At 41.7% G+C, this 15,412-nt stretch overlaps 1 protein-coding gene across 3 annotated transcripts in view; it reads right to left on the minus strand.

The window, feature by feature from the left end:
* Positions 1 to 15,412, minus strand: part of ptpn9a (protein tyrosine phosphatase non-receptor type 9a) — a 232,184-nt gene that overhangs the window by 157,744 nt on the left and 59,028 nt on the right. Inside the window, exon 2 of one of the 3 annotated variants that reach the window (XM_072553220.1) lies at positions 4,479 to 4,565. The exons of the other annotated variants lie outside the window; for them this stretch is intronic. The gene's annotated coding sequence lies outside the window, so the exon portion shown is untranslated. The remainder of the gene's footprint in view (positions 1 to 4,478; positions 4,566 to 15,412) is intronic. 3 annotated transcript variants of the gene reach the window in all.

Consider the following 15,412-nt stretch of genomic DNA (forward strand, 5'->3'; position numbering starts at 1 on the left):
AAAACTTAAGTTCAGAGAATGATGTAAATTTACAACTCGAATCCACAATTTAAAAAAACAAACTTGCATTGATCTGGTGCCTCTCACATCTTCAGGGTATCACAAAGACCTGATCAATCAATTATATAATTTTTAAACTAGCAACAGCTATATAGAAGTCAATTAGTTGAGTTGAATTTCTTGGACACGAAAATGACCAGCATATATACTTGAAGTTATCATTTTCCATGGACTGTTTGAGCAGTGAAGACACTTGCAAATTGAAATATCTGTTGAATATTTCAGAAAGTTACAGAAGCAAAAAGATTATTTAAATTGATAAACTTTAGAAAGCCTTCTGAAAAAGGTAAATAACAGTTTGCAAGTACAGGGAAGGAGAACAAGAGCACATTCCAAGCAAAAGCTAAATAGCAATCATCTTGAGAACTTTAGTCCACTACCCACGTTCCAATGAGCCCCCACCTTTCCCACAAGGTTTGATACCATCTTCCACTCACCCACATTCTTTTTCGCAAATTGGTCATATTTGACATCTCATACTTATGAGAAATATCAAACTAAATGAGTAAACACTTCTGAAACGGAATTATTTTGATAGGTTACATTTACTGTTATTAAAAAAAAGTTTATACATGAAGTGGGACTTGTCAAATTAACTAAATAGTGCTAGTCAGGAGAATGGATCATGGAAACCTATTGTGTATGTTAGAACTGCCTCACTCAATATCAAAAGAAATTCAGTTGCAGACCCCAAGAGAACCAGGCTATCTGTCATGATCAGTCAAAGATTGCTGATTGGCCAGGGAATCAAGAGATAGAGAAAAAGATAGACAGGTGACACTGAGTCCACAATCAGATCAGCCACAATCTTATCAAAAGGCAGAGCAAGGTCTAGGAACTGAATTGCCTATTGCTTCAGCTAAACATATGTGCATATACAAACCATTCCAGGTCAGTCTGGCACTCCCAGTCAGCAACCAGAGTAGCACATGCAACAATTTCAACTCATTACTGTGTGTGGGAAATGCTGTGTGCAAATCAGTTGCTATGATTGATATACTATATAAGTGCTTCATTGGTTATAAAACACTTCAGGATTTTTTTTAGAGTCAGAGAGATATACAGCACGAAAACAGACTTTTCGGTCCAACTCATCCATGCCAACAGATATCCTAACCTAATCTATTCCATTTGCCAGTACTTAGCCTATATCGCTCTAAACCCTTCCCATTCATATACTCATTCAGATGCCTTTTAAATTTTGCAACTGTACCAGCCGCCACCACTTCCTCTGGCAGCTCATTCCATACACATACCACACTCTGCGTGAAAAAGTTGCCCCTTAGGTCCCTTTTTATGTCTTTCCCCTCTCACCCTAAACCTATGCCCTCTGGTTTTGGACTTCCCCACCCCAGAGAAAAGACCTTGTCTATTTGTCCTATCCGTGCCCCTCGTGATTTTATAAACTTCTATAAGGTCACCCCTCAGCCTCCGATGATTCAGGAAAAACGCACTAGCCTATTCAGCCTCTCCCTGTAGCTCAAATCCTCCAAACCTGGCAACATCTTTGTAAATCTTTTCTGAACCCTTTCGAGTTTCACAACATCGTTCCAATAAAAGGGAGACCAAAATTGCACACAATATTCCAAAAGTGGCCTGATCAATGTCCTGTACAGTTGCAATATGACCTCCCAACTCCTGTACTCAATGTACTGCCCAATAAAGGAAAGCATACCAAACACCTTCTTCACTATCCTATCCACCTGAGACCTCACTTTCAAGCAATTATGAGCCTGCACTCCAAGGTCTCTCTGTTCAGCAACACTCCCTAGGACCTAACCATTAAGTGTATAAGTCCTGCTAAGATTTGTCTTTCCAAAACGCAGCACCTCTCATTTATCTAAATTAAATTCCATCAGCCACTCTTCAGCCCATTGGCCCATCTGATCAAGATCCCATTGTAATCTGAGGTAACCTTCTTCGCTGGCCACTACAACTCCAATCTTGGTGTCATCTGCAAACTTACTAACTATGCCTCCTATGTTAACATTCAAAATCATTTATATAAATGACAAAAAGCCGTGGACCCAGCACCAATCCTTGTGGCACACCACTGGTTACAGGCTTCCAGTCTGAAAAACAACCCTCCACCACCACCCTCTGTCTTCTACCTTTGATCCAGTTCTGTATCCAAATGGCTAGTTCTCCCTGTATTCCATTAGATCTAACCTTGCTAACCATTCTACCATGAGGAACCTTGTCGAACACTTTACTGAAGTCCATAAATATTACATCCGCTGCTCTACCCTCATCAATCCTCTTTGTTATGTCTTCAAAAAAAAACTCAAATCAAGTTTGAGACATGATTTCCCAAGCACAAAGCCATGTTGACTATCCCTAATCAGTCTTTGCCTTTCCAAATACATGTTAATCCCATCCCTCAGGATTCCCTCCAACAACTTGTTGACCACAAATGTCAGGCTCACCAGTCTATGATTCTCTGGCGTATCCTTACCACCTTTCTTAAACCACGTTTGCCAACCTCCAGTCTTCCGGCACCTCACCTGTGACTATCGATGATACAAATATCTCAGCAAGAGGCCCAGCAATCACTTCCCTAGCTTCCCACAGAGTTCTAAGATACACCTGCTCAGGTAAAGGGGATTTAACCACTTTTATGCATTTTAAGACATCCAGCACCTCCTCCTCTGTAACAGGCATTCTTCGAGATGTCACCATCTATTTCCCCACATTCTATATCTTCCATGCCCTTCTCCACAGTAAATACTGATACAAAAATACTCATTTAGTATCTCCCCCATCTCCTGCAGCTCCATATAGGCTGCCTTGTTGATCTTTCAGGGGCCTCTATTCTCTCCCTAGTTACCCTTTTGTCCTTAATGTGTTTATAAAATCCCTTTGGATTTTCCTTAGCCCTATTTGCCAAAGCCATTTCATGTCCCCTCTTTGCCCTTCTGATTTCCCTCTTAAGCATACTCCTACTTCCTTTATATTCTTCTCAGGATTCAGTCGATCTCTGTGCGTATACATGACATATGGTTCCTTCTTTTTCTTAACCAAAACTTCAATTTCTCTCATCATCCAGCATTCTGTACATCTACCAGCCTTGCCTTTCACCTGAACAGGAATTGAAGTAAGGAATTGAAGGAATTGAAAAGTACCATGGAATTGCAAATTTTTCTTTCCATTGCCAATGTCACTGAAGTTCAAATAGATGTTAAACAATGAAAGAAAATTTCAAGTATTACAGGTAACTGAATACTAAATGAATCATATAGACATGTGTGTTCTGGCCAGAAAGTTGCCTGAAGACAAATGGATTTCAATTCTTCAGCATAAATGTACTTCACTTCTGCTTTTTGCATAGGATGGCCAGTCACTTCAATAGGAACCTTGTACGAATTCAAGTTCAGGAATATCTATTTCAGTTTCATTATTGGTCTTTTCTATCAATGGCTATGATACTTGTTCACTTGGAGTGAGATGATCATGTGGTTACATCAACTTGACTCAATAGCAATATTCCTAAGTTAGAGCCACATAATCACAGAACATTAAAGTATCTACAAGGTCTCAGATTCAAACCTTCACTCAGGACCTGAGTATCTTAACCCAGGCTGCCATTCCAATGTAGCACAAAGAGAACATGGCACTGCCAAGGCCCTATTTTTCACAATATAGAAATTAATGCCCTGACTGTCTGCTCTGCTGAGCATCAGAAATCTCAAAGAAACTTGAAGATGAGTGGCGAAAGTGAGGACTGCAGATGCTGGAGATTATTGACCAGGGAAATTAGTACTAACCACTCATCTTCAAGTCAAGAGAGTAGTGCTGGAAAAGCACAGCCAGTCAGGCAGCAACCAAGGGACAGGGGAATCAACGTTCCAGGCAAAAGCCCTTCCTCAGGAATTTCTGATGAAGGGATTTTGCCTGAAACGTCGATTTTCTTGCTCCTCGGATGCTGCCTGACCTGCTGCGCTTTTCCAGCACCACCCTCTCGACTTGAAGATGAGCAGTTAAGTACTAATTTCCCTGGTCAATATTCATCAATGAGCCAAGCCTACCAAATATACAGATGCTGTCATCATTTACCTCATCACTCTGTGCAAAATGGTTCCAATGTTTATTTAAAGAAAGAATGACATGCAGTAACTTGAAGCTTTTCACAATCATCACACATTGCAGTGTAATCACTGGTGTTTTAAAACAAAGACTGTGCTCTGAAAACAATTCACTGGCTATGAAGAATTTAGAATCATCATGAGGGTATGTGCAAAATAAATGCAAAATATTCCTTCATTTATGATGCTCTAAGATTATGGAGTTTATTTGCAATTGTGTGGCCAATCCCACCGATACAGACCTCAAGCAGAAACAAATAAATTTAACAGGATCACACAAACAAATTGGTGAGTTGGTGTTATCTCGAGCTACAAATTAGCAAGCATTAGAGGAACCTCAAAGTTGAAATGGGTGCCTGGCTGAATCTGTGGTCTCTTGCAAGGCTAGGAGTACCACATTTAATTAATCTCAGTGGCCCAGATCTAAGGAAGGAGAGAGAATATTCACTTGTAAATTCTCAATAGAGATCTACCATATCAGATCACTGGAGAGACACAAAATTAGAAGACCATTTAAAAAACAGCAAACAAAGCCCCATAAAAATAAAACTAAAAAGGAGAAAGTGATGTGAAATATGTAGAGAACCTTGGTACACCACACTTGCGAGTACTGTGAATAGCTCTGATCTCCGTCATACAAAAAGGCAATAAGCATCAAAGAAAGTGCAGAAAAGATTCATGACAATGACATAAGCATGCAGAGGATACGTTTATCTGAAAAGGTGATATGAAACTTGGTGAGGTGGTAAACAGTGAGGAAGAGTGAGGAGATGCTCTTGGGCAGGACAAACAAGGTGAGGAATCCATGATGAACGGTAGTACCCCGAGGATTAAAGGGAACAGGGTGTGCAGGTACAGTGGCCCCTTAAGGTAGCAGGACAGGGAGATAAAGTGGTTAAGAAAACAACAGAAACAGAAATTGCTTGAAAAGCTCAGCAAATCTGACAGCTTCTGTGGAGAGAAATCAGAATTAACAATTCAAGTGACACTTCGGCAGAGGTGAGAAATATTATCTGGATTGGAGAATTTTAGTTACGTAGACAGATTGGATAAGTGGGGTTATCTTCCTTATTACAGAGTAGATGGATTTGCGTAAGATTATGAGGGCACATTCAAGGAAGACAGGAAGGAACTCTTTCCCCTTGGTAGAGTGATCAATGTGGGCATAACTGAAGGTAAAAGACAGGAGGTTTCAAGGTGATGTGAGGAAAAGTAATTTCACTCAGCTGATGGTGGGAATCAGGAACTCATTGCCTGGAAAGGTGTGGAGGTAGAAACCTTCATAACGTTTAAGTACTGCAGTATTTAGAAGTGCACTTGGTCAAAGGCTGGGAAATGGATTAGGATAGTTAGGTATTTGGTTTTCAACACTGTAGACTGGATAGGCTGAAGGGTCTTTTTCTGTGTTGTAATTTGAAGATGCCGGTGTTGGACTGGGGAGTGCAAAGTTAACAATCACACAACACCAGGTTATAGTCCAGCAGGTTTAATTGGAAGCACTAGCTTTTGGAGTGCTGCTCCTTCATCAGGTGGTTGATGATCACCTGATGAAGGCGCGGTGCTCCAAAAGCTAGTGTTTCCAATTAAACCCATTGGACTATAACCTGGTGTTGTGTGATTTTTAACTTCTGTGTTGTAGATCTCTACGAGGCAGCAATGGACAATATCCTCAGGCTTGGGCTGACAAGTGACAGGCCCTCATTCACGCCACACGTGTGCCAGGCAATGACTGTGTCTGACAAGGCAGAATCTGTCACCCTTTGCTTTCCAATGGCGATGATTATTGATAATCATTGAACCCGCTGCACAGTGGGAGCATGCTGGCCCCATAACCCAGAGATCAATGGATCAAAACCATCTTCTCCTATTTTGATTGCATGTTCTCCCAGTGTCTGTGTGGGTTTCCGCCAGGTGCTCTGGTTTCCTTCCACAGTCCAAAGATGTGCAGGTTAGGTGGATTGGCCACCCAGAGTGTTTACAGGGATGAGTAGGTTAGGTGAGTTGGGCATGAGAAATGAAATACTGGATTAGTGGTGCTGGAAGAGCACAGCAGTTCAGGCAGCATCCAACGAGCAGCGAAATCGACGTTTCGGGCAAAAGCCCTTTTGCCCGAAACGTCGATTTCGCTGCTCGTTGGATGCTGCCTGAACTGCTGTGCTCTTCCAGCACCACTAATCCAGTATTTGGTTTTCAGCATCTGCAGTCATTGTTTTTACCATGAGAAATGAAAGATAACATGGTTAGGGTAGGGGAATAGGTCTGGGTGGGATGCTCTTTGGAGGGTCACTGTGGTCTTGTTGGGCGCCAAATGGCCTGTTTCCATACTGTCGAGATTCTCTGGAGTCTATGGCTGGGGCTTGTCTATTGAGAAAAGACCAAACGAGAGAGATGAACGACACGGTGGCACAGTGGTTAGCACTGCTGCCTCACAGCGCCAGAGACCTGGGTTCAATTCCCACCTCAGGCGACTGACTGTGTGGAGTTTGCATATTCTCCCCATGTCCAAAGATGTGCAGGTCAGGTGAATTGGCTATGCTAAATTGCCCGTAGTGTTAGGTAGGAGTAGATGTAGGGGTATGGGTGTGTTGCGCTTCGGCGGGGCGGTGTGGACTTGTTGGGCCGAAGGGCCTGTTTCCACACTGTAAGTAATCTAAGCTAATCTATGAAGGGTAGATATGGAAAGGATGTTTCCACTTGTGATCAAGAATTAGAGATCACAAGTATAAAACTGCTAACAATAAATCAAATAGGAAATTCCAAAGAAGCTTATTTACTCAGTGAAGAGAATGTGTTTGAGGTGAGCAACATAGATGTATTTAAGGAGAATTTAGATAAGTACAGGGGAAGGCTGGAATAGGGAAATACATTAATGTAGTTGGGTTAAGACATGGAAAGAGGACAGCATCAATACTGGCCTGGACCAGTGGAGTTGAATGGCCTGTTTCTGTGCTGTAAATAACTCCTACCAAAGGTAAGCATTTAAAATGTAAAGATAAAGTCACCATCGTCCTACTGGACCATTGGGGGCTGCTCTCTCATTAGAGAGAGAAGACTGGTAGTGGATTAACCTGAGGGCCACCATGCCTCAGGCACAGGGACGGGTTGATAACCTCAGCTGGCTTGGCAATTGAACCCACACCATTAACATCACTCTGAATCACAAACCAGCCATCCAGCTAAATGAGCTAACCACACGAGGGGTGCGAGAGAACATGGAGGAAAGCTAATGTTGGTACCATTATTCAAGAAGGCTGGTAGGGATAAACCAGGAAACAACAGGCCAATCAGTCATAGGGAAAATATTAGAAAAAATTCTGAGGAGCAGATTCATCTCTGCTTAGAGGAGAAGGATTAATCAATGATAGTTATCACAGCTTTGTCAGGGGGAGATCATGTCGAGCAAATTTGATGGACTTTTTCAAGGAGGTGACTTAGGCGTGTTGATAAGGATAACAAGGTTGATGTGGTCTAAATGGACCACCAATGGTCTCCTTCTTTAAAGGCCGCAATTTCCCTTCCCACGTGGTTGATAATGCCCTCCAACGTATCTCATCCACATCCTGCAACTCCACCCTCAAACCCCACCGCTCCAACTGTAACAAGGACAGAACCCTCCAGCGCTCACCTTCCACCCTACCAACCTTGGCATCAACCACATCATCCGCCGACATTTCCGCCACCTTTAAACGGACCCCACCAGCAGGGATATATTTCTCTCCCCACCCCTTTCCGCAAAGACCCGTACACTATGGCTACCTGGTCAGGTCCACGCTCCCCAACAACCCACCCTCCCCTCCTAGCACCTTCCCCTGCCACCGCAGGAATTGCAAAACCTGCGCCCATACCTTCCCCCCTCACTTCCATCCAGGGGCCAAAGGAGCCTTCCATATCCATCAACGTTTCATCTGCACATCCACCAAATGTCATTTATTGTATCCATTGCTCCCGATGCAGTCTCCTCTACTCTGGGGAGACTGGACGCCTTCTCGTGGAGCGCTTTAGGGAACATCTCCGGGACACCTGCACCAACCAACCCCACCGCCCCATGGCCCAACATTTCAACTCCCCCCCCCCCCCCCCCCCCCCCCCACTCTGCCGAGGACATGCAGTTCCTGGCCTCCTCCACAGCCACTTCCTCACCACCCGAAGCCTGGAGGAAGAACACCTCACCTTCCACCTCGGAACACTGCAACCCCATGGCATCAATGTGGACTTCACCAGTTTCCTCATTTCCCCTCTCCCCCACCTTACCCCAGTTCCAACCTTCCAGCTCAGCACCATCCCCATGACCTGTCCTACCTGCCAATCTTCCTTCCCACCTATTCACTCCACCCTCCTCTCTGACCTATCACCTTCATCCCACCTCAATCCACCTATTGTACTCTTGGCTACCTTCTCCATAGCCCCACCTCCCTCCCATTTATCTCTCCACCCGGAGGCTTCCTGCCTTCATTCCTGATAAAGGGCTTTTGCCCAAAATGTTGATTTTCCTGCTCCTCAAATGCTTCCTGACCTGCTGTGCTTTTCCAGCACCACTCTAATTTGGATAGAGAGAAACCTTTCTTTTGAGGAAAAAAAAACTTTGCTCAATCTGGGACTTACTACCTAAAAGGGTTGCAAAAATGGGAACCCCCAAGAGTTGCTTGATGACTAGTGTAGATCCAATGAGCTGAAGGACTTTTCCATACTATAAAAACTCTGACTCTATCTTGTTAATGCTGTAATACACATCCAAACATTAGTATGCAAAATATCATTTGTCCACAAGCAAAAAAACACCTCAAATATGAACAGCGTACACCAACTACAGCTATAGACTTAACCATTCAAGACAAGAAGCATTACTCCTTTTATTAAAAATATTAACAGTGTGTCATTTAGATAATGCCGTAAAATTCACATGTTCCACCTATTGTGCTTAAATGATAAGCAATAGCTCATAATCCTAAATATTATAAAGGAAAATATTATACTGAAATTGCAACATCGCGTACCAGTCCATACTCGCATCTTGTATCTTCCCAATATCTACATATCTATTGGCATCTCTCTTTCTGGAAGCAACCTGTGAGAAACACTTGGATTTTGAATTCCCTTTGGCCTAACGTTTTAACTAAAAGCTTTGATTAACAAGAAGAGCTTAAGCATTGTAGAGGCACTATTCAATAAAATGTAGCTCTAACCGTTTTATGGAGGTTTGAGAGACAACACCTTCCCTTGGTAGATACTTTTAATCATCAGATAAATTATCAAACATGTCTGACCCAAAGGTAGGGACCACTACACAATGCTCCTCCTCCCCTTGAATACATTCAGAATTATAGAGCACATCACGCTTTCCTTTTAGTATGCAGTGTTAAAAAGACACCAGCAAGCAGGCACTCACACATGAGAAATATGCGTGGGGGTAATATTTTCTGGAAACTGTGAAAGTTAAGTACTAACTGAGTTAATGTAATTCCGCTGACAACTTGTAAGAAAAATATACGCAAATGGATTCCCCTCTTCATGGATTCAATACTTCGGCTAAACTTACAAAGTAGCATTTAATATCTGATGTTGTTCTATGGGATTGAAAGACAGGGCTTGGTGTTGAAGAGGAAGAAACGCTACTACGTATAAAAAACCTCACACATAGACTAGTGTTATTCCCAGTAAAACACACAGGAGGGAAACGAAAAATCAGAAAATAAAACAAGAAATCACAGGGAGAGAGAGCAAAAAGGTTACTGTTCTTTCAGGATAATAACATGGGTGCATAACAATTATCATGAAATAGTTACATCATAACAAGGAAACTTGACCTCTCAAACACCAAGCCCGTAGAATGCACTCAGTCTTTTATCTGCAATACTTGCAAAGCTGCATCAAACCACATCCTCCACAGTCCCCTATTAACAATAAGGCCCTGGACAGCATAAACAAAAGGCTCTTTGCTAAAGCCTGCAGACATGAGGAAAAGATGAAGAATAGAGTCCACTGAACTGCCATTAATCACCTATCCATTCATTCAGCAATACAGCTCCACACAGACAGTCTGCACACAATAAAGAAAGCCACACATCGCTGCTAAAATCCTGTTAGTTATGGTGACTAGCGGGCAAATAAAGCTTTGCACTTGTAGTCCATCAGTCAAAAACACATTGACCACAGCCAGGTAATTTCACTCATCAGCCACTCCTGTAAACAATGAAAACTGAACTCTTATTTGTCACCTCAGAATATGGCCAGACCCTGTAACCATCAACTGTCCCATTGGAACTATGACACTTAGGAGAATACCAGATCTTCTACCTCAACCACGCAACTGGAGACAAATACAATCAATTACCTTGGCTGCATATCTAGTAGACAGCCCACATAGTTACAGCGGTCTGATCGAATATAGTTACATATTATCTGATTGAATGGCAGGCTCTTATTACTCTGTATTTTGTGTTACTTCCTCTCAGCAGCTCTTCATGCTGCTGCTACCGATCATCAGATCTCACAGTGGGCAAAGCATTGAGGAAATGAAAAGGTATATAGCCAATCCAGCTTCCAAAAATAATTCTTCCAACTTTTTTCCCCCAACATAACCAATTACCGATTCCCTCAATTTCACAGCAATCTGTTACCAATAAGGCAGACTACTTTAGCTTTATTCCTGGGAAAATATGGCCTATTTAAAGAGTAACTTTTGCTAGGTTTCAGGAAAAAGAATAATTAGAAACTTATTGCTCACAGGTTAGATATTTCAATGTCGAAATACACAAGGAACATTCCAAGATAACATTTTTTAAATGGTTGACTTCGCAAAAAAAAACATCCTCTGTGTCATCTGAGTGTTTTTGCAGTGGAGCAGAGTCAGATATATGAGGGACATTTAAACTTTTGGATAGGCACATAGATGACAGTAAAATGACGGGTATGTTGGTTAGTTTGATCTTAGAGTAGGATAAAAGATCACAACATCGAAGGCCGAAGGACCTGAACTGTACTGCACTGTTCTACATCTTGCACTACTCAAAATTCATTCGAAAGAGAATGAACATAATAGTTTAAAAACCAAATCAATGAACACAAATAACATTTTAAGATAAATAAATGTATCTGAAAATGAGCAGGGATGAACATCTTGAAGCAAAAATACTCAAAGCACTTTACAGTAATAAGCGGGTTATTTTTGTTTTCTAGAATTTGGTTCTCTGCCAAAATCCATTCAATTAGTATCTACGCCTGTGTATTCATTTCCTCATGAATATTTACCATTTAAAAGCAACTGTAAGCAGGTAACATGACTTGCTCATCAATATATCCTCACTCGTGCTCCAAAATCCACCAAGTGCCCAAAAGGCACTCTTAATAACTTCAATTGCAATTACTTCAAGAACAAGCCCCGCCATGCTGCCAAATGACAGAGCTCTGGCTAAATCTGCAAATTAGACTAATAGAAAAAAAAACATAGGTACCACAACAATACTCAGAATGATACTTAAACTATTTGAAAACAAGCAAATTTAGTTTACAGTGTTTGATATTTTTATAAGGAACTTACTCATAGAGTCGTACAGATGTACAGCACGGAAACAGACCCTTCGGTCCTACTCATCCATATCAACCAGATATCCTAAATTAATCTAGTCACATTTGCCAGCATTTGGCTCATATCCCTCTAAACTCTTCCAAGTCGTATACCCACCCAGATGCCTTTTAAATGTTGTAATTGTACCAGCCTCCACCACTTCCTCTGGCCACTCATTCCATACAACGCACCAGCCTCTGCGTGAAAAAGTTGCCCCTTAGGTCCCTTTTAAATCTTTCCCCTCTCACTTTAAACCTATGTTCTCTAGTTTTAGACTCAACGCCGGGTAAAAGACTTTGTCTATTTACCCTCTCCATGTCTGTCATGATATTATAAATCTCTAAGGCCACCCCTCAACCTCCGAGGCTCCAGGGAAAACAGCCCCAATCTATTCAACCTCTCCCTATAGCTCAAATCCTCCAAATCTGGCAACAGCTTTGTAAATCTTTTCTGAATTTTAGATTAGATTAGATTACTTACAGTGTGGAAACAGGCCCTTCTGCCCAACAAGTCCATACTGACCCTCCAAAGAGCAACCCACCCAGAGCCCTTCACCTAACACTATGGGCAATTTAGCATGGCCAATTCACCTAACCTGCACATCTTTGGACTGTGGGAGGAAACCGGAGCACCTGGAGGAAACCCACACAGACACGGGAAGAATGTGCAAACTCCACACAGATAGTTGCCTGAGGCGGGAATTGAACCCGGGTCTCTGGCGCTGTGAGGCAGCAGTGCTAACCACTGTGCTACCCTTTATGCCACTGCGCCGCCCTTTAAAACATGGTTATTGCAGGTTTAACAATATCCTTCCTATTGCAGGGAGACCAGAATTGCACATAGTATTGCAACAGCAGCCTAATCAACGTCCTGTACAGCTGTAATACGACCTCCCAACACCTGCACTCAATGCACTGACCAAATTAGGAGGAGTTAATTGTAAAACAAAGTTAGCAAGTTTTGAGAAGATTCGTAGCTCAGGTTGAGGTTCTGGATGTACGTTGCTCACTGAACTTGAAGGTTCATTTTCAGATGTTTCATCATCACACTAGGTAACATCATCAGTGAGCCTCCAGAGAAGCACTAATAGTATGGCCTACTTTTTATTTTTGTGTTTAGGTATAAAAACCAGGCCATGCCACCAGTGCTTCACCAGAGGCTCACTGATGATGTTACCTCGTATAGTGACGAAACGTCTGAAAATGAACCTTCCAGCTCAGCAAGCAAACTTACATCTATAAAACAAAGTACACTGAATAAGCCCAGGATGCTGCATAAATTCACCCTTACTTCCAGTTTCTCAATATCAAATAATTTTAATTATTTCAATCACAATAGACCAGAACATAAAAATTAACCTAATGGCTGTCTACATGGAGCATTTCTAGGTTGTCCTGAGTCAAAGTCTTTTGGATTTGACAAAATGAGCTCTGACTAGCTGTGGCAATCAAACAATGATCTCAATTAATTTACACAATGGCAAGCTTATACTCCTACACAACTAACGTAAACTAGCCATAAGGTTTTGCTTACAGGCAACAATAAAGTGGGAACACTCAACCTTAGGCAGCTCTTCTAGATTGAAAATATGTTTCTTCCATTCTAGTTCAATTGGTTCTTGGACTGATAAGTCCAATGCACAATCTGCCACATGCTGGGTAGGCAGTGGTAGAAGTGTTGGGTAGATCAGTGTTACGACACGGGGTAAATTCTCCTGCTTAATTTAAAGCAGCAACACAGAAAAAATTTGCCCGTGCAATAATTTGTGAAAATGCGAGAGGCCAAGAACTATTTAAAGTAAAAATTAACAACTTTATTTCTTAAAGTATAATAGAGAATAATTAACCAACAACTATTTACAACTCCTTCATCCAACTTATATTTTACCTTCCCTTCTATAATACTGGTCTAATAAAACTCTCTATTAAGATTTGCAAAACAAAACTTTTTATCTCAAAGCCAGGCAGCTTTCAGTTTTCTCTGTATTCCTGTCTTCTTTGCTTCTCCTTGAGGATTCTGCTTCACAGGTTACTGATCAATAAAGGTACCTTTAAGAAAGCTATTTTTCAGACAGTCTTTACATGCTGGTAGCTTAGCAGTTCTCCTCTCAATTGTTTAATTTTCCCCGGTCTTATACCCCCAAGGCATCAGGTTGTGTCATTGGCTTTTAAGATTATTAATATACGAAATTCAAACTGGCTTGGAGTTTGGTATTTTTCGGGGTATAATTTAAACTGATTGGCCTAATTCGAAACTATGCTTTGTCGTTTCCAGACAACCAGCCAATATAAATGAGTGGTTCGACCAAATGTTACATTATATTTTTTTCAGAACACTTGATTCTGTTGCTTTAAACTCTCTTACAAGTACAGTACACCAACACCTTCAAAACAATCAGTCATTTGGAGGTTTGTGCACTCACTCCAAGGCCTGGACTTCAACTCTAGTGCTCCTGACAAAGTCTGATGTGTTACAATGCATTCCTGAGTAAAGCTTTTCCATTTTAGTTGGTCACAAGGCTGGAAGTCGTATGCATTGCCATGGGTATTTGCGTTCCTAAAAAGTTTCTGCAGTGATCAAATCCTGGATGGAGCAGCTGCTTCTGGAGTCTGGTGTCAGGCATATGAAAGACATGTGGAGCTGGTTTTGTGTGTTTAGCATCTCAATGCTGGCTTGGTAGAGCATTCTACTATTGGACCACCTTTCTTGCCACCACATTTAGAGGATCATGCAAAGGTACTGTTGGTGGCAGATCTCCCATGCTTTAAGCTGTACTTCATCTATTTTTCTGAAGCATATAGGGAGCTCAGAGATCACTGCTATCCAGTAAACAAAAGTATGAGGAAGCATCACAGGACCTGAAAGTTTAAGTCTGATTTCTCTTCACTGATGCTACCAGACCTGCTGAGCTTTATCAGCAATTTCTATTTTTGTCTGATTTACAGCATCTGCAGTTCTTCCAGTTTTTAAACAAAGACATTATTCTGGCTTTGAATTCCTGGTCCTCAAATATTCTACTTCAGTCTCCTGAATAACAAGCAAGCATATTGGAGAATTATGAATTAATTTTCTAGTTTGCCTTCATCAAGAAGAAGCCCAAGACAAGGAAAACATAGAACATAGAAGAATACAGCGCAGTACAGGCCCTTCGGCCCTCGATGTTGCGCCGATCAAAGCCCACCTAACCGACACTAACCCACTATCCTCCATATACCTATCCAATGCCCGCTTAAATACCCATAAAGAGGGAGAGTCCACTACTGCTACTAGCAGGGCATTCCATGAACTTACGACTCGCTGAGTGAAGAACCTACCCCTAACATCAGTCCTATATCTACCCCCCCTTAATTTAAAGCTATGCCCCCTTGTTTTCATGTTTTCAATCCATGTTTTCCAAGATCCTGCAGATGATCTATCTCTAATTGATTGGGAGAGGTATTGTTTTGTGGAGTTGCAAGAGTACCTTAGGTTTCCTGTTTAGTGAATGTCCATTTGTTTCATATGTTTCAGAGAAGTCAACAATATATTGCAGTGGTACAGGACATTAGTGAGGTCACTTTTGGAATATGTGTACTGTTCTGGTCAGTCTGCTATAGAAAGAATATCATTACATTGGAGAGAATGCAGACAAGATTGATGAAGGATGCTACCAGGACTGGGGGGTTTGAGTTATAAGGAAAGGGCAGATAGGCTGAGACTTTTTTCA

The sequence above is a fragment of the Chiloscyllium punctatum genome, chromosome 33, assembly GCF_047496795.1.
Source record: "Chiloscyllium punctatum isolate Juve2018m chromosome 33, sChiPun1.3, whole genome shotgun sequence".
NCBI classification, from domain to species: domain Eukaryota; kingdom Metazoa; phylum Chordata; class Chondrichthyes; order Orectolobiformes; family Hemiscylliidae; genus Chiloscyllium; species Chiloscyllium punctatum.